At 38.0% G+C, this 21,098-nt stretch overlaps 1 protein-coding gene and 1 pseudogene across 1 annotated transcript in view; one reads left to right on the top strand and one right to left on the bottom strand.

Moving 5' to 3' along the window:
• The window catches only part of LOC111148909 (solute carrier family 4 member 4), a 348,265-nt gene that overhangs the window by 208,997 nt on the left and 118,170 nt on the right, over nucleotides 1-21,098 (bottom strand). The gene's annotated exons all lie outside the window — the stretch shown is intronic.
• On the top strand, nucleotides 2,664-3,137 carry LOC111148910 (annotated as a pseudogene).

Genomic DNA, 21,098 nt, shown 5'->3' on the forward strand with positions numbered 1-21,098 from the left:
TGGTTCTTCCAAAGTCTGTCAGTGATCGGCCACTGCGCATTTGTTACCCAAAAAAGAAGATGACCATGACGACGGAGAAGAAGCTGAGGAAGAAGAGGAAGAAAAGTAGGTGAAGGAGGAGGGAAAAAAAAGCATTTCACATTAAAGAAACTCTCAGAGACATTTCTTGACATGGAAAGCACAAAGGAGAAAATGCTAGAAGCTGATCCAAACTTAGGAGTACACAATTCATCAGGGCATAGAAAAGATGCTTGCTCCAATTCAAAAGCTGCACAACGGGAAGAAGGCAAGCATTATTCAAACCACTCCTGACAAGACTTTACAAAGAAATAAAACACTTTAATCTCAATATTTCTGACATTTTAAATTAGGGTGTACTAAATATTAGTTTTACTATTTTTTTTCATTTCTCTATACCTTTATCACTAATAGCGAGAGAAATTTTAATGATTTGGCAAAAATATTTTTAAAGTTCAAAGGAAAATATTTTCTCTTCTCCCACGGATTATTAGGATTGTTATGTATAATTTCAGTTTGAATAGTCACATTTACGGCTTTGCCCTACCATGCAAAGCAAAGATGGCCTATATGTACACCTTTTAACTGTTATACAGTTTATTTCTAGGGCTCTATGTTCTTCCTTTCACTTTTCGACCAGTTCTGCAGTGTTCACAGTTCATCCATACAATATTTATTGAGTACTGTCTTTGCACTAAATGGGCTTTGTTTCAGGTTCTGAAGATAAAGCAAAAAACTTGACACCAAGATCCTTGTTCTTATCAAGTATACATGCTAGAAAGGGCAACAAACATTAACCAGTCATTTGGTTAGTGAAGAATTAATTGGCTGAATGAATAAATTAGTAAATAGACCAACAAAAATATCTGCAAACGTTCTGTGTTCACAGGACATTCAAATAAGATAGCAATATCTATTAATATAGGATACAGTATGTTTAATTTCTGTAATTAGGGGGAAAAATGACTGAAACTTCTTAATATCTCTGGGAGGAAAAAACCTAAGTTCCAGAACTTTTGTGTAAGAACACTTGCAACGCCTTTCCAATCAAGAAAGGGAAAGTGCCGTAAACTAGCTTGATAACTCTAGCAAGTTTCTTTCCTCAGTTGCTCCCCTAAGCTTCCCTGGGAATTAGAAGTAAGAGGCCACAACAACTGTACTGTAAATATAGACCTGTGGGAGGGGCAGCCTCTGTAACCAGCAAATACCCTTCCCAATTTCTAACATGATTCTTAACACAAATACATGCAAAGTGGGAGTCTCCCTAATGAAGGATATCAGGAATTCTTTTTTTTCCCCCCCTGTAAATTTGGATCAAAAGGAAATGAGCTAAATTGAAGACACAGCACTGCATTGAAATTAAGCATATAGAACTCTGGAACCAAACTACTTTGGTTTGAATTCAAATTCTGCTACTTATATGCTCTGTGATCTGAGACAAGTTAATTAACCTCTCTGTGCCTCAAGTTCCTCACCTGAAAAATAGGGTGATGATGATCAATTATCATATCTAAAATACAAGGTTTAACTTAGTTTAAAAACTGCCAGCCCTTACTAGCAAAACCTGCCTAGCCTTTAAGAAAGAAAGTGCTCACAGATACTGGCCCTCAGAGCCCCTGAATGTTGAAAATACATAAGGTAGGAAAGAAAAAGCCAAAAGTTCTGCATATGTTACTTCAGTGAATTCAGCAGCTTTAGTAATGAGAACTTAAAGGTGTATCTTTCTGGGAAACAGCCAATAAAAGAACAGGGGGAAATAATGAAACCTCTTTAGTCTCACTTTAATACCTGGGGGAGAAAACATCAGAAAATCAACTTACATTGCAGATGAATAGAATATGATTGTAAGTAATAACTCACCTAGTTTCAGCATAACAGAGAACCTTGAGAAAAATGAGAAAGGGTGACAGGCAGGAAATGAGGGAGAGAGAGAAAAACTGTCAAATTAATCCAATCACCTTTGTCAGAACAGAAGGCCTATAGATCAAAGCCAAGTTAATACCTCTAATCTGCCTTGATTTTTTTTTCTTTTTTTATTCTGCCCTCTGGTTAGAATGTGTTTTGGGGGTTTTCAGGGGGCTTTGGGTTCCCCCCCCGAGTATCTACCGAATTTCCCAGAGGGCCCTACTAAGTGTGGTTATCTCTGACCAGCGTCCACCTACAGGGTGACAATGTCATAGTGTGCAATGGCTGGGGAGACCCAGTGCTCCCAAATTCCCAGTGCTGACAAGAAGGAAGGCAAATACGTGGCAGGAATGCTACCATACCCACTCCCCACGACCAGCAGCCATAGCTTACATCACACGCATTCCTGCCGAGACCGAACTTGACCTCAGAGTAGCCACTATCCACCAATCAGAGATGGCGTGGGAGAGGACCCCTCTCCAATGACACCTACCTGGGTAGACAGTCAACTCTCAGGGTGCCTGTCATGTCACTTTGACCCCTAATCTATGCATCCAAACTGTCTCCCACAAAAACCCAGAAATGTCTGGTGACCAAAGAACGTATCTGCTCAATTTTGCACCAAGCTCGGCCAGGAACCCCAGTGTCACAAGCAAGCTCAAAGGTGTTCACTGCTGTTGTCACAGTTCACCTGCTAAGCTCTGCCCTAGAACACGGGCATAGGCAGGAACAGACCCCCATCCAGGAAAGAATTCAGGTATTTCCCAAGAATGACGAGAAGGTAAATAGAATTTTGTGATTATGGGTAGGAAGACATGACTCTCTCTCTTCCCTAGAAGAACGGACTTTTAAAGGACAGAGTTAAATTAGTTCTCAGAAGAGAACTCAAGGAACCTCCACAAGGTGCTCATTTTCTAGCCAAAAGTCTGGGTGATGCCTTAAAACTTATTTAACAACCAGAATTAACAAAGAAAGTGGACATGGGGTTTGGATAGTGGGAGGCAGTTCTGCTTATAAGGAAGCCATGAATAAATCAGGCCATCTTAAACTATTTGTGACAAGGATCATGCAGGAATTTGAAAATAACACATTTTTTCCAGAAACTGATTTGGGGAAATATAAGCTTCTTCCAGAATACCCAAGTGTTCTTTCTGGTGTCCAAGAGGAAAAAAGGTATTAAGTGGAAATTTGAAGTATATAAAAAGAATGATTAATGTGAAGGTGTTTTCTGATTTATTTTAAGTTGTTCCCCCTGCCCTCCAATTATATATTTTAATGTTAGAAAAAAAAGACTTTGTTGACTTTAGATCAAAGCATAACTACTTCTAAACAATGTGTTTATTAATTAATCTTAATCTTAACTAGATTCTAATTAAGATTAATCTTAACTAGATTATACCAGATATCATTTGTGAAATATTTCTTGCTATCACTGTCTGAATACTAATCAAGGAAAATCACCTGCTTATCTACCTATCACCTACATACCTACCAAAACACCAAAGTGGGAGAATCCCCTGATATCATGAGTTGAAATCAGGGCTTATACAGATAGGAGCTAGACAGGTTTGTCCAAAGGGCAGAAATAAATTATACACAGAAGAGCTAGAACTTAAACATTAAAAGAAAATTAGATCAAAATGGAGACTATGAATTACTCTATGCATATCTTCTGGAAAAAAAAAAAAAAAGTTTTGTCCACTCAGGATATCAGTAAGATGAGAACTCTAGTACATTCCATATAGATAGTAAAGAAGCAGGCAGGAGCTAACTTTTTGAAGATTAAGAGAGAAGGTCTGAGACTCTAAAAACTCTGTTTCTGATCTTTGGTGAGATTCCATGGGATGGTGCAATGATAAAAAAGAAATAGACTGCTCTTTATGAAAAAGAGTAATCTAATAACAAGCATATGGTTAAAATAAAAAATTCAAAGAGGTAATGAATTGAAAATGGATAATGCCAAAAACCAAAATTACTAAGTTAGAAAGTAAACATCACAAACTTAAAAATTAAAGTTAAAATATGTTTTACCCATCATGTTAGCAAAGATTTGAGTTATTAGTTATCCAAAGAAATAGAATTTTTGGCCTTATTAGTTGATACAAACTTTTTAAAGTGTAAGTTAGCAATATTAATTAAAAATCAAAATAGTCTGGGTTTGGATCCAGAACGTCCACTTCTAGAAATTAATCCTGAACAAAGAGATGGACCCAAGAGTATCTGTGGCACCATTATTTTTTTTAAAGATTTTATTTATTTACCTGACAGAGAGCACAAGTAGGCAGAGAGGCAGGCAGAGAGAGAGAGGGGGAAGTAGGCTCCCCACTGAGCAGAGAGCCCAATGCGGGGCTCAATCCCAGGACCCTGGGATCATTACCTGAGCCAAAGGCAGAGGCACCTGAGCCACCCAGGTGCCATGGGGCACCATTATTTTTAATCTTGGAAGCAACCCAAATGTCAATCAATAAAAAAACAAGGAAACAGAAGGGAAGGGAAGGGAAGGGAAAGGGAAAAATTAGATAATACGCTTGCTCATTTCCAGATCTTTTTTCGTCTTTCCTCTCTGCTATAGTCTTTTCTCTCCTCTCTAAATCTGACTCAGTTTCCAAGGCCCAGGTAAAAAATCTTTTCCAATAACCTATATTAACCATTCACAGAAATATGACTCTCTTCTTTATTCAAACTATAACACTTTGTCTGAATTATCATTTAAGCACCAACAAATATATAGCCTGGTCATTATTACCTAACCTATGGTGATGTGACCTCTCTCCAACTAACCACCAAGCTCCTGGAGGACAGAATCTATCTATGTACTTTCCTTAACAACCAACACAGTACTATGCACTTAATCATCACCTGAACTATTAAATTAATGAATTAGATACAGAAGAATAAACCTTGGACATTGTCAAGTACACAAGAACATAACCATGTGCAAAAGGAAGCTTACATTAAGAACTCTGAAAAGGAAAATATCTAAGTTTTGGAAACTGTCCTTATTTCATCCTTCCCCTTAATCCATCTTTACATTAGCTGCACAGTGACCAGAATACAGTCACCATTTCCTACTGAGTAAGCCACAAAGAAAAGAATGAACACTTCCAGGGAGCTATTTTCCTCTGGTAGACGCAATCTCTTCCTATCCTGAGGGACCACAACATTTAATCTGTACTCCTATTAAGACATTTCATATCCACTGTTTTGTGGGTTATCCACTGCTGTACTTTGTCTTTGTACCATTACTAAGCCAACCTACCTGGTTCTTCACTTACCTAAACTACTCTTGGTGCCTACCTTGTGCACAGTGAGGTTAGACAAAAAAAGAGTGGATGAATGAATAAGGAAATGAATGGAAGAATACATCATATATATTCTGCCTCAGTTTCTCACAAAAAATCTTTCTTTGCTTCTTTCCTCTCCTTCCCAGAGGCTTAGTAATGCTTGAAGTATAGTTCTATGTTCTCATTTTGATAACTTAATTCATATTTATTAGTTTTTAGTGTATGAGACACTATGTTATTTGTTGAAAGTACACAAAATATTTTTAAGATAAGGTCCTTGTTCTCAAGGGACAATGAGAAAAATTCTATCAATAAAAACATAATGTGCAATTACTAACATTTTTGAATGCTTACACTGTACCAGGCACTGTGTTAAGGGCTCTTCACTTATTACATCATTTGTTTCACACAAAAATATGAAATATCTATTATTATCAATCTCTTGTACTATTCATATTACAGACAGAGAAACTGAGTATTTAAGAGATTAAGGGACTTCCCCAAGATCACACAACCAGTAAATGATATGACCTCAAACCTCAAACCTACTTGTGTTATTTCTAAGCCCATTTTTGTAGCCACCACTCTCTAAAAGATGATCTCACTTTAAGAAAAAAAAAAAGCCATATGAACAGTAAATGTACTGGATCTCAGGAGAGGTAGAAATCAGCAAATGTACAGCATTTGTACTGTACATGTACAGCAAATGTAGTGGATTTCAGGAGAGGTAGAAATCATAATGGCACCTGAAATAGTCCTAAAGTAAGTTAACTGAACATTTGGTTCACTATCCACCAAAAGGCAACTTGTGAATGTGCCTTTTTGTTTTTGGTCTGGAAAACATCCCACTGTGGCCACCCTACAGGCTACCAAAAAAAATTTTTTTTAATAGAAATAATGATCATTATGAACAACTCAAACTGAGCATGACAAGTTTACATGCAAATTCCCTTCTGTGGGTTAAATGAAGACTTACAGATTTTGTATTTTTCTCCTTGGCAAAATTCACCATCTGATAGGTCTCAGTTCTCAAACCAAAGTAAGTAAGTAAGTAAATAAATAAATAACTGGGACCCCTGGGTGGCTCAGTCAGTTAATTGTCCAACTCTTCATCTCAGTTCAGGTCATGATCTCAGAGTTGTGGGTATCGAGCTCCACATCGGGCTCTGTTCTCAGCAGGGAGTCTGCTTGAAATTCTCTCTCTCCCTCCTCCTCTGCCCCTCTCTACCTGTCTCAAATAAAATCTTTTTAAAAAATAAAAATAAATAGCTATTTCTTTAAGTTGTCAATGTGCTATCACCAGTTGATTTACATTTTAAGTATTCATTTCTCTCCATTCTGAGTTAAGGGTCTATAAATCAACACCACAGTTGCTAAAACTTCCACAATTTACCTAATTATTAGACCATTATAGTACTCTAAAAATACACTTAAATGTATATATAAAATCATCAAACTTCAATTTCGCATTCATAACTGTAAGAAATAAGAAATCACTAAATAAAGTTACATACATAAAAATCTTTAAAACACACATGCATTGTAGTAGCTATGTGTTACTCTTGCCCATTCAGCACCCCTACTCTCTTTTTCTGATAATAGCATCCCACTTTCCTTAGAAGAACCATTTTTATGCTTAGAAGTCCAACAAGGATGAATCATTCCCTATGACCCAGGTCTGGAGAATGATAATATCCCAAATCTTGGCCACAGCAATTAATTTTTGAGAGTACACTTTATCTAATCCAGGCCAATCAGAGTATATAAGTGTCAACCTTTTGTTGGCGCTTCCAAGAAATAAATTTAGGCTGAGATGCTAATAAGATGGTAATAAAAGCTTTGAGTGCAGATGGCATCCTGCAACTCAAAGGGAAGAGTGTGTGTGAGAATAAAGTAAACATCAAAGGCAGAGAAAGGTTCCAGGTGCCATTATTTAAGCACCTGGATCCAGCCATGCCTGAAGTCAGATAGTTTGCAATCATACATGACAATTCCCTTTTAGCTTAAAGTAATCTAAGACAATTTTTTTGCCACTTGCAACCAAAGGAGTCCTGATATATACATGTCTGTGATTTTACTTTAATGGGCTACAGTAGAGCTAACTCATATTAGTCATCCACAAATTATCATCTTCAAATTAACTGCATCAAACAACCTGTTTTTATAGAATTCAGGTTTTCTTGGAGTGATCTATACAATGCATCTAAACTTTCTCCATGACTTAACCTACCTTTACCTCAATAAATCCAGAAAATGACTATTGACTTAACATGCTGGCAAGCTATAGACAGGTAAATTAGACGGTTACTTTTTCCTGTTCAATTAGCTAAGGAATTGAAACAGCCAAATAGCATTCATTAAGATGGATAATTTTTTAAATACTTAGGTATCCATGTATTAATAAGCTCCCACACATGAAAAGCTGTCAATTATGACAATTATCCTTAATATGCCATGACATTATTATTCAGCTATGGAAAGTCAACAGTGTTAGGAGCCTGGATTTCTGAATACTACCAAACTATCTTACTTACTTCAATTTCAGCTAGCAAAAGGTGGGAAGAACCAGAGTTTGGTGAGACATTTTTGGAAAATACCTGTGTCCTTAGACTTTCCTCTTCAAAGTAATCAGAAAAATAATTTACCTAGAGTTTACATTACAAAAATATTATCAGGATCTGAGTCATATCTATAAGGTATTCAAAATTCTTTAGAACAAAAAGGTGATAGCCCTTACATTCCCCAACTTATTTCGTCTTGTTCCTTTATAATTTCTGCCAACATAGTGAGTTGAAAAAATTAAAACAAGCTCCCTGTCAGTGTTAATATGTGTTCTTTTAAATGGTGCTAAGCCATTTCCAAAGAAGTCGTCTCAGTGATGGTATTAGCAGTCAAATAAATTTATTTTATCTATGAAATTCCAGACTTTTTCATCTGCCAAGTCTTTTATTATTCTAATTATATTAATTATATTATCAATATTATTTCAATATTTCAAGTATCTCTACTAGAAAGACATAAAATTCCAATCAGTCATTTTGGGTTTTAGCATCCTCAGTAGTGACCTAAAACCACTGTTTTGTCAGTTATGGACTGAATTGTGTCCCCCAAAATTTACGTACTGAAATCCGAACCCCCACTGTGATAGAACCTGGAGATGGGGCTTTGGGAGGTAATTAGGTTTAGATGAGGTCATGAGGGTAGGGCCCTCATCATGGCATTAGTGCCCCTATAAGAAGAAACACCAGAGACCTTGTTTCCTCTTTCTCTCCACCACATAAAGACCACAACGAGAAGGCTTCCATCTGTAAGCCCGGGCACTCATCACCGAACCAAATCACCTGGCATGTTTATCTTGGACTTCTCAGCCTCCATAATTGTGAGAAATAAATTCCTATTGTTTAAGCCACCCAGGCTATGGTATTTTGTTATGGGAGTCATCACGGATTAATACATAACTAAACTAACTAATGGTGAAACTCAACGTTTTTACTTTCTTTCTGGACTTTACTTTCCACAGTATCATTCTCCCTCTTCCATTTACCCAGGTTTGCATGGTATTCCTGAGTCTTTGCAGGGAGGGTGGGCTCAGAGAAACAGATAACCAATTTCCCTGACTCTTCCCTAGCTACGTAACAAAAGACTACATGTCCAGCAATAAGTCCAACTGCTAAGTGTTTGTTGGGTCTCCAAGGGATATTTCACACATATTCATCCTTGTGACTCCAGCCCCACTGTTGATGACCTCTGTCCACAAAAGCACCTAGGAGGGTACCACATTATAGACACAGTCACCAGGGCACAGTGTGGCAATGTCAATACCCTGCCAAGAAATTCAGCTCCCAAAGTTCCCAAGGACTCAACCCCTGAGGAGCCAAATCAACACAGAGGTGTTTTTTTAAAAAAAAAAAAAAAAAAAAAGCAAGCAGGTGACCAAGAAATCTGAATGAAATACCATGACAGACCATGTGGATTTGGTAAGTCAGTACAGAGTTCAAAGTATTGTTCAATCCTGTTTAAGTCCTAAATTATGTCTTTTCACACCCACCAGATATCGTAAGGATTCAAGTAAGGAAGAGGAATTCCTATGACCATGTCCATCTACTCATGTTTAACTACCAGAGCATTAAACTTACAAGGTACCTAATGCTTTATGTATCTGAATAAGAATTAACTTCTGGTTCTTGCGTTTAGCATTTTTTTCTAATCTTTTGTTCAGATCAAATCACTTTCCCCAAAGAGCTGGCTATACCCAGACTTTCCTTCAGTCAACCAATAAATTCTTGATAAATTCTTGCCTATTTAATACAGTTATAATTGGGTTTCTAGCATTCTCAACCCAAAGGCTTACTGATTTACACAGTATATACAGATAAAAAACACCAGAAGGATATACCAAATGTTAACAATTATTATCCCTAAATGATGGAATTATAGATGATTCTTACTTTCCTCATTTTGCTTATGGGTAATCGACAAATTTTCTAAAATTAACATTAATGTCATTATTATAAGAAAAACAAACCAATTAAGGTATCTTTACTTGTTAACTTGAGGACAGGCATGTCAAATTAGTGCCGAATACTTCCCTACAATACTTGAAACTGCAGAATCTCGATTATCTTTCTTCACACATGTCCAAAACAAACAAAGCCCTCCAGCAATGCCTTCACTGCTGACTAGGGACTCTTAACAGCCAATTCTGAGCCATGTAACAGGACTGGACATGGATCTAAAGCTAACAGACTGAGCAGCCACACATATCTAAAGATAATCCCATGAGTGCAGAAGAATGTGGACAGTGGGGAGGGGATTCATGTAGGTAGGAAGGTAAGATGGAAAGGTAGGATGCTTTCTGTATGTAGGAACTCACTCATTAATTAAGATGGCAAAGAATATGACGACCAAGCAACCTCTTCCTAAAAGACCTCAAAGTTCCTAATGCAGGTCACAGCTCTCATCTCCATTTTCCTTTAATTTCTTTACTCCCTACTTCACTTCTCTTTGCTCTGCCAGAGCTGTCCATGATAAGGTTTATATGATGAATCACTCTGCTTAAGAGTGAACACATCAGCAGTTTCTCCAGGTTCAACTCAGAACAATTATCAGCACAATTTATACCCTGAGGTTTTTAAAGTCAGACCTAATTTTCATCAACATTAGGAAATCTTCAAGATTCCCAAAATAAATTCTACAGACTTGCTCAAGTGCGACTACTCTCTATACAAAATAGCTAAATTTATTGTTCCAGAATTAGTGTCACAACCACCATACTAATGCTGCCATTAGATGACTCCAGAAGCAAAGAAGACATCGTCCCTCCCACAGAGGATTTCAAAATGCATAAGAATATAAGGGCACCAAGCCTTAAAGAATCTTTAGAATGTCTGACTTCATCCCCACATTGCCAAAAAAATTCTATCCATCTTTCCTGGATAGCAATAATGAGAAAATGTGACTCAAAATATAATCCCATTTGAGGGCACCTGGGTGGCAAAGTCAGTTAAGCATCTGCCCTTGGCTCAGGTCATGATCCCAGGGTCTTGGTATGTAGTCCCATATCGGGCTCCCTGCCTAGTGGGAGCCTGCTCCTCCCACTCCCTCTGCCTGCCACTCCCCCTGCTTGTCTGTGCTCTCTGTCTCTGTTAAATAAATAAATAAAATCTTAATATATATATTTAATACCTATATATTTAATATACTTAATACTTAATATACCTAATATATATTTATTATATATGCTTAATATATATTTATACATATATTATATATATAATACATAAAATCCCATTTTAAAAGGGGAGGAGGGCAATGCAGGAATCAAGGAAACATCACACATGTGTTAGTTCTTTCTAAAGAAAAAATGGTCTCATTCCCCATAGATACATCAATGTTCAGAAGATTTTTATAAAACTCTGAATATAATACAGAAATGCCAGTAAGATTCTACAATAAGCTTTTCTGCCTTATTTAAGTCTGCTCTGAGTTGAGGATCCAAAATTAGTGGGGTGGCACTGGGCCCCAACCTCTCTTAATTACAACTTCAGTGAAGAAAAAATTATTTAACAGGTCCTCCAACACTATCCACTCGACATTTCTAGTTTCAGTGTTTTCAGAGAACATAATTCTTCATTTACCCTGTCTTACCTTCCCAAAAGACTATAGCAGGGAAGACAACAAGCAACACATGTCCACTGGCCAGCAATGTTCTCAAAATCACAGCAGAATCTAAAAGGCCACTTGTAAAACCTGAGTTCAACCTCTTCAATAGTAGCATATAAATGACAAGAGCCTAATTAATATAAACACCTAAATTTTCATGCTATTTCATTAAACACTCACCCAAAATATCAATAGGGATTTGTTAAATCCATTTTCAACAAGTAACAAAATGGAATCCGCTTAGTTTTTAGAACTATTTTAGAACAGAGGAGCACCATTTGTCATATCAATAGACTTCCTTTCAAGCTATCCACATTGCTATAGTACGCAAAGCTGATGACAGACACAGATCAGAGTGAGGATGTGGGCTGGCTGGGGACTCCGGTCTCCTGTGGAGGTGTGCGAGGAACAACCTCAGCTATCTCTGTCCTTCACAGAATAATACAAATAAGAGTAAAGGAATCGCCCTTTCAACACAGTATGTTTTCAGTATAATTTTCCCATCCAACATTTCTTAATCCCTTACATAAAGAACCTATACATAACAGTCTGAGTCATCTGGAGATAACCTCAGTTATCAGGGGAAGTAAATGAGTGCCACTTCAAAAGCAATTCATTATTAATGGCTTCCTGTTCATAAAGGACAGGCAGAGAATTAGTCACTTCTAAAGCTTGTGGTGATGTGTAAGGCATGGTTATTCCTTAACTGGAAGCAGAATTTCCAATTAATGACGTATCAATCATAAAACTTAAAGTTTCTTTGCCTTCCCAGACCATTCCTTCTTTAGATCAATCACAAATTAATTTACACTGGTTTAGAAATAACATTTGTCAATTTATCACACTTTTCAAGAACTACATAAGCTCAAATCTGTCTTTCCTAGAATTATGTTCATTAAATGCTTTAGTATTCTTCTAAAGCAGAGATTAGATATTCACCTGAAAACTGTCTAAATCCCTCTGCTGCCTTCCTTATGTGGGAAAAAGCCACTAGCAAACTGGGATCACTGGGATTCAGATACAGAGGGATATAAAGAATGAGACAGGGAACGCCTACTAGGCCAAGAGAAGGTGTTCTGGGCCGGAAAAGCAAGAAAAGTCAAAGTACATATGCCAAAGCCAGCAATTATACACAGCAAACCTCAAGGGACCAGAAGAAGAATCGAGGTCAAGCTACCAAGTCAGTAAGGCCTAAAGGTCAAGGCAAATATTAAATATAAATACTGAAGTTGTCTAATAATGTGAAAATGAACTAAGAGGTAGTGTTGTTTGGGGGCAGAGTGGGGAAGTGTTCTTGATACGTTTTTGGAAGGACTCACATAAGATACTAAAGACCCTGCAAACCTTTGCTGATATGTTGGCATATTCCCCCAAGCGATCAGTGAATTGTCTTCACAGCCAGTTCTCACAGCTGCAGGGAAATGGATCTTTAGCTTAAGGAGCTTCATGGTTCAGATGGGGTTCCGTACATGCTCTCCTGTCCAGCGATAGCACAGGGAATTCACCTCTCCAGACAACATGACCCTAAATAAACAGTAATCGTGGCTGCAGTCATGGATACAGAATCGTAAGACCCAGATCCCGTGCTCAGCTCCAGTTCCATCTGAGCAAATCCCCCTTTACCCTCTGACTCAGCTTCCTCATCGGGTTGATGTGTAATAACAACAGGAAGAATGAAGAGATTACAAGGCACATCCATGGATGGTGGAATTGAATTTTGTTCCTCTGGCTTATGAAAATGTATTCAGAAATATGAGATGGAGCTAATACATTAAATGACCTACTAATGTACTATTCATTCTGTCACTTTTGATCTCATCTTTCCTTTGATAAACAGTACCAACAAGATTGAAAAAGCTGTATGTGGCAGTTTTGGAGGGAGGAACAAAACAATCCTTGGCAATACTCTCACCCTGTATTTCCCCTATTATTTAGTCACAGATATGTAGTAATAAGCACGCACTAGGAGTATTTAGATAGCAGTTACATAAAGGAGTTGCAAAAATGAAGGAGGATATTTACTCTTCCTTTTTCAATGAATCTACCACCAACCATGGCAACAGAAATAAACCTCATTGACAGGGACCTAAAGTTGGTAAAGAAGGCACATAACCAACGCCAGAGACCTAAGTCAGCACTAAGTTCTTGAGATGATTAAAAAGCTGAGACTTCACTGAAAGAAGCAAAAGCGTATGAATAAGGATGGGGATTTCCAAAGACAGAAAGGGAAAGGCATGCATGATGGTTCACAGATAAAAAGAATGTGTGGTGAAAAGAACTAACCTAGGTACAAGGGTGACTAACTGCAATGAATGTGAGAATTTTATGTACAGTCCTGCTGACAACCATCTACTTTCTCTTTAAGTAGTGTCTGTCTCCAAAACAAATACACAGTCAGCAACCCAAGAGATACCCAATAACTATTTACCAACATTGGTTATCTCTGAGCTGCATGCAAAATGCGCACACGTGAAGACTGCCAGACCCTAAGATACACTCACCCAGTCTCTATTCTGGCCCAAGACAGATTTTAGGAAGTATGATTCTCTATTACAGTAGAACAAAATTCAAGTTAAAATAAAACATGCAAATCAGTCCTTAACCAGGTATCTAAAAAAAGTCTTAATTTTTCAAAACAAGAGCCCAAATATTTTTACAGATTCCATTGTTGGTTTACATAAAAATAAATTATGGTTATTAAATAAACTCTGAACTCTGTCTTGTGTACTCAAAAAAAAAAAAAACAAACACAAAAACTTGGCCAATACCCAGTTCTTATAATGTTGTATTCATCTAATCCTACCTTAAAACACACCCAAAAATGCCAGCAAGTAGTTACATGTGATCTCAGCTAAATGAATCCCCTAAAATGGATTCTGAAAGTCAATTCCTAATTATTTTTTTCCTGGTCACTAATATAAAATGTGCCTGAACGTTAAAATTTTCATTATTGGGACATTAAATCGATCGATACTAAATTTTCTCCTACAGAGTGGTTTATCCAAGGCATTTAGATGGTTATTTCCAAGGATTCACTTCAGAAACATCAACTATAATTAAAACATTTCTGAAATGTTTGTTTGGTATGTCCCACCATGAATGACCATTGGTTAATTTGCTTCTGAAATTGGAATGTTCCTACTTGAGTCAAAAAAAAAAAAAAAAAGAATCCTTCCACACGCTGAAATCAAGCTCACTTCAGAAGTGAGTTTCTTTCCTATCTTGAATCTAGTCCTATTTCCAATGATCAAAGACTGAGAACAATCAGTTGACTTACAATCTTATTTGGGAAATAATTACATATAAGTAAACTGGGTTACTCAATTACTGCAGTCTTTTCTTCCAAAATTTCCACTTCTATCCTGCACTGCCACGAGGTTCCACTCTTCTTCCGTCAACTGAGCACCACTTGCAAGCTCCTTTCAAATGACAGTTACTGATCTGGGGTTTACTGAGGACTCTTCAGCTTCCTTTCTTTTTTCTGTGGCCAAGCAGTTTAAACTGTATTATCTGCATTAGTTTGGGCACTTGATTGGAAATATTGGTTAATAATGACATCTATCAGTACACAGCACCTACCGGGAATATCTATTATCTTTCAAGAAATACCTCCATACACTCCTATAACTTGAGTATTATTATGTCTATATTCAAATGAATCATGTTCCAGGAGGTTACATATATTACTGAAGTCACAGATCTAGTAATGGTCAGGGGGAGGGTCTAGACTTAGAATGCTGTTGTGGATTTGGCTGACCCTTAAGTCCATACTCTTTTTACTACAGCATGCTTCCCCCTCTGTTTCTATTTCTACTCTATTGCAGAACACAAGGCTCCCTTCAAGAACCCATACTCCATATCTCAAAAATGTATCTGGCGGTTGAGTTGAACTCTTTGGAAGCAAGAGATATTAAAATCTTGATAACAATGTATCTCTTTTTTTTTTCTGTAAAGTTATCAAGCACTATATATTACCAAATGTCTTCCAATGAGTGTTAAAAATTTTCCTACACTAAACTTGGGATTGAGCTATTATTCCTTTACTTTTCAACAACTCACACATTCTATTCCTTTTAATTTATTTTGCTCTGATTATAAATGGCTCTAAGAGCTGTCTAAATCCGCTCCAGAGCTCAAACAACTTACCCTATAAATTTGTCAGTTTTAACCTTGGAGGTTACAGATCTTTTTGAGTCGGAGGACATGCATACAGACACAAGCAGAGTTTTGTGTAAAATGGATGAAGAGGTTTTGGAAAATTATTTTCTTAAAGCTCATCAAACAACTTTGAAAACATATTTTTTTTAAGCACCTGGGTGGCTCAGTCATTTAAGCAGCTGCCTTTGGCTCAGGTCGTGATCTCCAAGTCCTGGGGTCAAGTCCCACATCGGGCTCCTTGTTCACCAGGGAGCCTGCCTCTCCCTCTCCTTCTGCCTGCCACTCTGCCTACTTGTGTACTCTCTCTATTTCTCTGTCAAATAAATAAGTAAATAAATAAATAAATAAATGCTTTATATATATATATTATTAGCATATAATGTATTGTTTGCTTCAGGAGTACAGGTCTGTCAACCATCAGTCTTACACAATTCATAGCACTCACCATATCACATACCCTCCCCAGTGTCCATCACCCAGCCACTCTATCCCTCCCCCTCTCACCCCCAGCAGCCCTCAGTTTTTTCCTGAGATTAAGAGTCTCTCATGGTTTGTCTCCCTCCCCAGTTTCATCTTGTTTCATATTCCCCTCCCTACCCCCCACCACCCCCCACCCTAACTCTCAAATTCCTCATATCAAAGAGATCATATGATAATTGTCCTTCTCTGACTGACTTATTTTGCTTAGCATAATACCCTCTAGTTCCATCCACATCGCTGCAAATGGAAAGATTTCATTTCTTTTGATGGCTGCATAATATTCCGTTGTATATATATACCACATCTTCTTTATCCATTCATCTGTTGATGGACATCTAGCTAGGCTCCTTCCATAGTTAGGCTATTGTGGACATTACTGCTATAAACACTGGGGTGCACATGCCCCTTTGGATCACTACATTCATATCTTATGACAGATGTTGGCGAGGATGCGGAGAAAGGGGAACCCTCCTACACTGTTGGTGGGAATGCAAGCTGGTGCAGCCACTCTGGAAAACAGTATGGAGGTTACCCAAAAAGTTGAAAATAGAGCTACCCTATATCCCAACAATCACACTACTGGGTATTTACCCTAAAAATATATTTCCTTAAAAAACATTCACTCCAGGAATAAAACTCCCCTAGGGTTTGCATGGGCTTAAGCTTCCATGATGGGTGTATACTGAAGAATAAGAATAAAATCAACTAACAGTACATACACACATTCAAAAATCTTAGAAGTTTAAAAAAAAGTGTCCCATAAAAATTAGCTAAGGAACATTACAATTTTCAAGACTATCTGTCAAGTGCTTAGAATATTCAGTACATTAGCTGAGAAAATACCTTTCCACTTTACAGCCTTGTTTAGAGAGCTTTAAAACACATGAGACCTGTGTTTTAAAAAGGCTGTACCACTGGTGACCAGCTGACCACTCTGCTTTGCGGGCCCATTTCCCTAATCTCTGCCATGGTGAAATATGTCAAATAGATGTTTACAGACACATCTCTTAGCAACATATTTAGTTCCTACTGAAAATACTTGCAGCTCTACATTACAAATGCTTGCAAACAGAGTTATCTGCTAAGGCCCAGAAAGGTTCAGGGGGAGGATTTTCTTCTCTACTTCAAGTGCAGCCACTCTGTTTCAAAAGTAAGGCTGCTGATCAAAAGAAATGAAATCTTGCCATTTGCAACGATGTGGATGGAACTAGAGGGTATTATGCTGAGCCAAATAAGTCAATCAGAGAGAGACAATGGTTATATGATCTCCCTGATATGAGGAATTTGAGAAGCAGGCTAGGAGATGGTTGGGGGTAGGGAGGGAAAAAATGAAACAAGATTGGATCAGGAGGGAGACAAACCATAAGAGACTTTTAATCTCACAAAACAGGTGTGTCTGGGTGGCTCAGTGGGTTAAAGCCTCTGCCTTTGGCTCAGGTCATGATCTCAGGGTCCTGGGATGGAGCCCCACGTCGGGCTCTCTGTTCAGTAGGGAGTCTGCTTCCCTTCCTCTCTCTCTGCCTGCCTCTCTGCCTACTTGTGATCTCTGTCTGTCAAATGAATAAACAAAATCTTAAAAAAAAAAATCTCACAAAACAAACTGAGGGTTGCTGGGGAGTGGGGGGGTATGGACATTGGAGAGGGTATGTGCTATGGTGAGTGCTATGAAGTGTGTAAGCCTGACGATTCACCTGTACCCCTGGGGCAAATAATACATTATATGTTAATAAAAATAATTAATAAATTTTTAAAAGTAAGGCTGCCGGAGAATAAATCGAAGCCCAGGAGATGACATTCTGTCAAAACAATCTGCAAACATTTATTTTGTTGCCACAGTTCAGTCGAAACCAGTCCCTACTGAGATACTGACACTGCTATAATGTTGATTCATGCTTTTGTGGCTTCAAAAATTAATAACCGTAACTTTTGTTTTTAAATGGTTTGGAATTGCCAGCAGTATGCTACCTCCAACTGGCTCTCAATAAAGCGGTTCATGATTTAACTTGTCCTCAAAAACAGGAAAGCATCTCTTTCTCAGAAGCTTTGGTTCCAAACTGATTTCTCATGCAACAAAGTAAAGCTAAAGATTGTACCACGGCCCCTCACACTCAACAGGCGGGTGAGAGAGAACTTCACAGTCCGCAGTGCTGGAGTCAAAAAATTAAGAGTCAATTATCAAATGGTTTCACTTATTTGTGGAGCATAACAAATAGCATGGAGGACATGGGGAGTTAGGAGAAGGGAGTTGGGGGAAATTGGAAGGGGAGCTGAACAATGAGAGACTATGGAGTCTGAAAAACAATCTGGTTTCCTTCAAAAGGGTTTGAAGAGGTTGGGGGGGGGGAAGGTTGGGGGAACCAGGTGGTGGGTATTAGAGAGGGCACGGATTGCATGGAGCACTGGGTGTGGTACAAAAACAATGAATACTGTTATGCTGAAAATAAATTTTAAAAAAATTTTTAAAAATGATTTAAAAAAATTAAGACTTTCAAGGGCTTTGTCATCAAATGCATTCTTTGAATTCAAAATGCCTAGACTATGGTCATAAAATCTTCCACAATACAAACCTTTCATGCGCATGTTCTTCAAAACTTGCATCAGAGGGAGAACTGAGGCATCCATCCAGCCTCAAAATATCCCTGTAAATCTCCATGCTGTCTTTAAATTTTAAAGACTTTCTTGCATTTCACACTCAAAATTAATAATTCTGTTTGTTTAATTATAAAAACATTTTTTGCAAATATCCAAGTAAGAGTGATATTTCAGGTAAATATTGTATGCTTATCCTGTACTTCATACCACCCCTCCCTGGGAGTACTGGAGCCCACTGTGAGAAGGAAGTCTTCTCTGCCTCTATTAAAGAAGGTCTAAATCAATGTCTGTAGCTTGGCTTTGCCTTAGCTCTACACGTGACAATGACCTGACCAACACAGTCATAACCAAACTTACTCTGATAAAGTAATAAAACGACACTCTGTATCTCTTATCTATTTTTGTTCTCCCAGGTAACCCAACTCAAGCCAAAGTCCTTAAACAACAGTTCAACTCCTCAACCTTGGTGAGGCATGAACTATTAACAGAGGGATTTGGGACAGCTTAGCTCTGCCTAAATCTAGGGTATTTACATGAGTCTTAAGTTTGATGCTATTGAACATGGAATACAGAGAAAAACAAAGAATTCCACGGGAAAGGGAGGAACCGAAAAAGTCGGCCAAATTTCCAGTCTCTCAAGATTTAGATAGTCATTGTTTGGCTTGATAGTTTTACAAATTCCAAGAAAATCAAATGCACTATTATTTAATGTGTTTGGCTTATCCAGTCTCCCCTCAATAGCATGGAGAACTAAGGGTTGACCGTGAATATGTAAAGTACTTATCGTGTGTGATCCTGTCAGGCTCCTGATTCGTTCACAAATTTGTTGTAAGTATCTATGATGTGCCAGCAACTGTGTACCTGCTTTAGTGCTCTGGGTGGGCACATATCCCAAAAAAGGAAAAACCGACAAGTGAATAGATCATTACAGGAACTGTCTGAAGTGTTTCTGATTTATTCATTCATCGAACACACACTTACTAAGCACCTACCATGAACTGAGCCCCTACTAGGCACTATGCTAGAGGCTATAACAGAATTACGTTGTTTTTTATCTTAAAACACTTTGGAAGTCTACAGTCTAATGTGCCTGGAGCACAGAGCAAGAGAATGTGGTAAAAGAAGAGACAGGAGACTATAAAAGTACACATGAGATACATCATGAATGGCCCTATATACTTTGGTAAAGCATTTAGACTTTATCCTGTAGTACCAATAGGGAAGTGCTGAGAACCTCAAGCAAGAAGTGGCAACATGAGGTGTGTATTTTAGAAAGCTGTTTAGGGCAACGCCACAGTTTGTGGGGAAAAGGAGGGAGGGTATTCAGCAGTTCTTAGGACAATGAAGACATCTGTAAAGTCGTGATTGGTAGCTGTAAACACCTATTCCAGTGGACTGCTCTTTGCCTCTCACCATCTTCATATTCTAGGCTGCACACACCTTGAGAATATAACTTCCTGCTATCCATCTCCAACCCCCTGTGGTTAAGGCTACCTTCCCTCAAAAGTGCTCTCAGCCCTCAGCATTTCTTTTGCAACTCCGTTCACAAATGCACCACTTTCACTTATTAGACAACATCTGACCATAATACCTTTTTTTAAGTATTTAAAAAAAAAAAAAAGCTGTGGCAAATCTAGATAGGTAGCATTTCCTGCCACAGTCCAGTGTCCGGTGGTATCACTTCTGATGCCCATTGTTTAGGAAGGTAATCTAAAACTCAGACTTCCATTTTCTTAGCTGCTTTCATTCTATATCCCTCACTGCTAATCCCTGATAATCAGTTATACTGCAGTATCTTTCAGTGGTTTCTCCAACTGTCAAAAGCAAAATTTAAAGCAGGCCTTTGGCCGGACAACACCAGAGTTTAATTTTCCAGTCTTGATCATCAGATTCACCTGAAGTAACTGAAAATACAGATTTCCAGGTTCCTGAGTCTCAGGAGACCTGAGGGAAGAGGTGTGAGTCAGGAATCTGTCTTTTACGAAAAGCCCTAGATGAGATTTGGGAAACCCTAGATCGAAGCTACCTAACGAGGTTCCTATAATTAAAGCAGCATTAAGCACATATTTTTCTCTTAAATACCTTAATGAAACTTAGGCAATCACTTTAAGTAATTGCCACCCATTTAATGTCTACTGAAACAGTTTACAACTAATTCACATGCCATTCTCTAAACGCTTCAGGCTTACTTGGCTTTCCTACTACACATTAAAGAGTTTGTTAACCATTAATAAAGAGTGAAGAAAAATCCGAATCTGGAGGTCATTTTAACAGTAAAGGGGGCCGCCAAGAAGCATGATTTGTAATTAGCAAAATACATGTGAGTTCCTTGTGGCATTAACTAGAAACTTATGATCAGAGCTTTAAAGCAAGAACAGGCTCTGAATAAGCAACCTGTTTCCTAAAATAAGTCACCTTCTCCTTTTGTCCTCTGTCAATCAGAAAATATACAGGAAAACAGTATTTTTGCATTTAACAAAGAGTATTTGTGGGACAGCG

Source organism: Enhydra lutris, unplaced genomic scaffold (assembly GCF_002288905.1).
Source record: "Enhydra lutris kenyoni isolate GAN:26980312 unplaced genomic scaffold, ASM228890v2 scaffoldscaffold21, whole genome shotgun sequence".
Classification (NCBI taxonomy): Eukaryota; Metazoa; Chordata; class Mammalia; order Carnivora; family Mustelidae; genus Enhydra; species Enhydra lutris.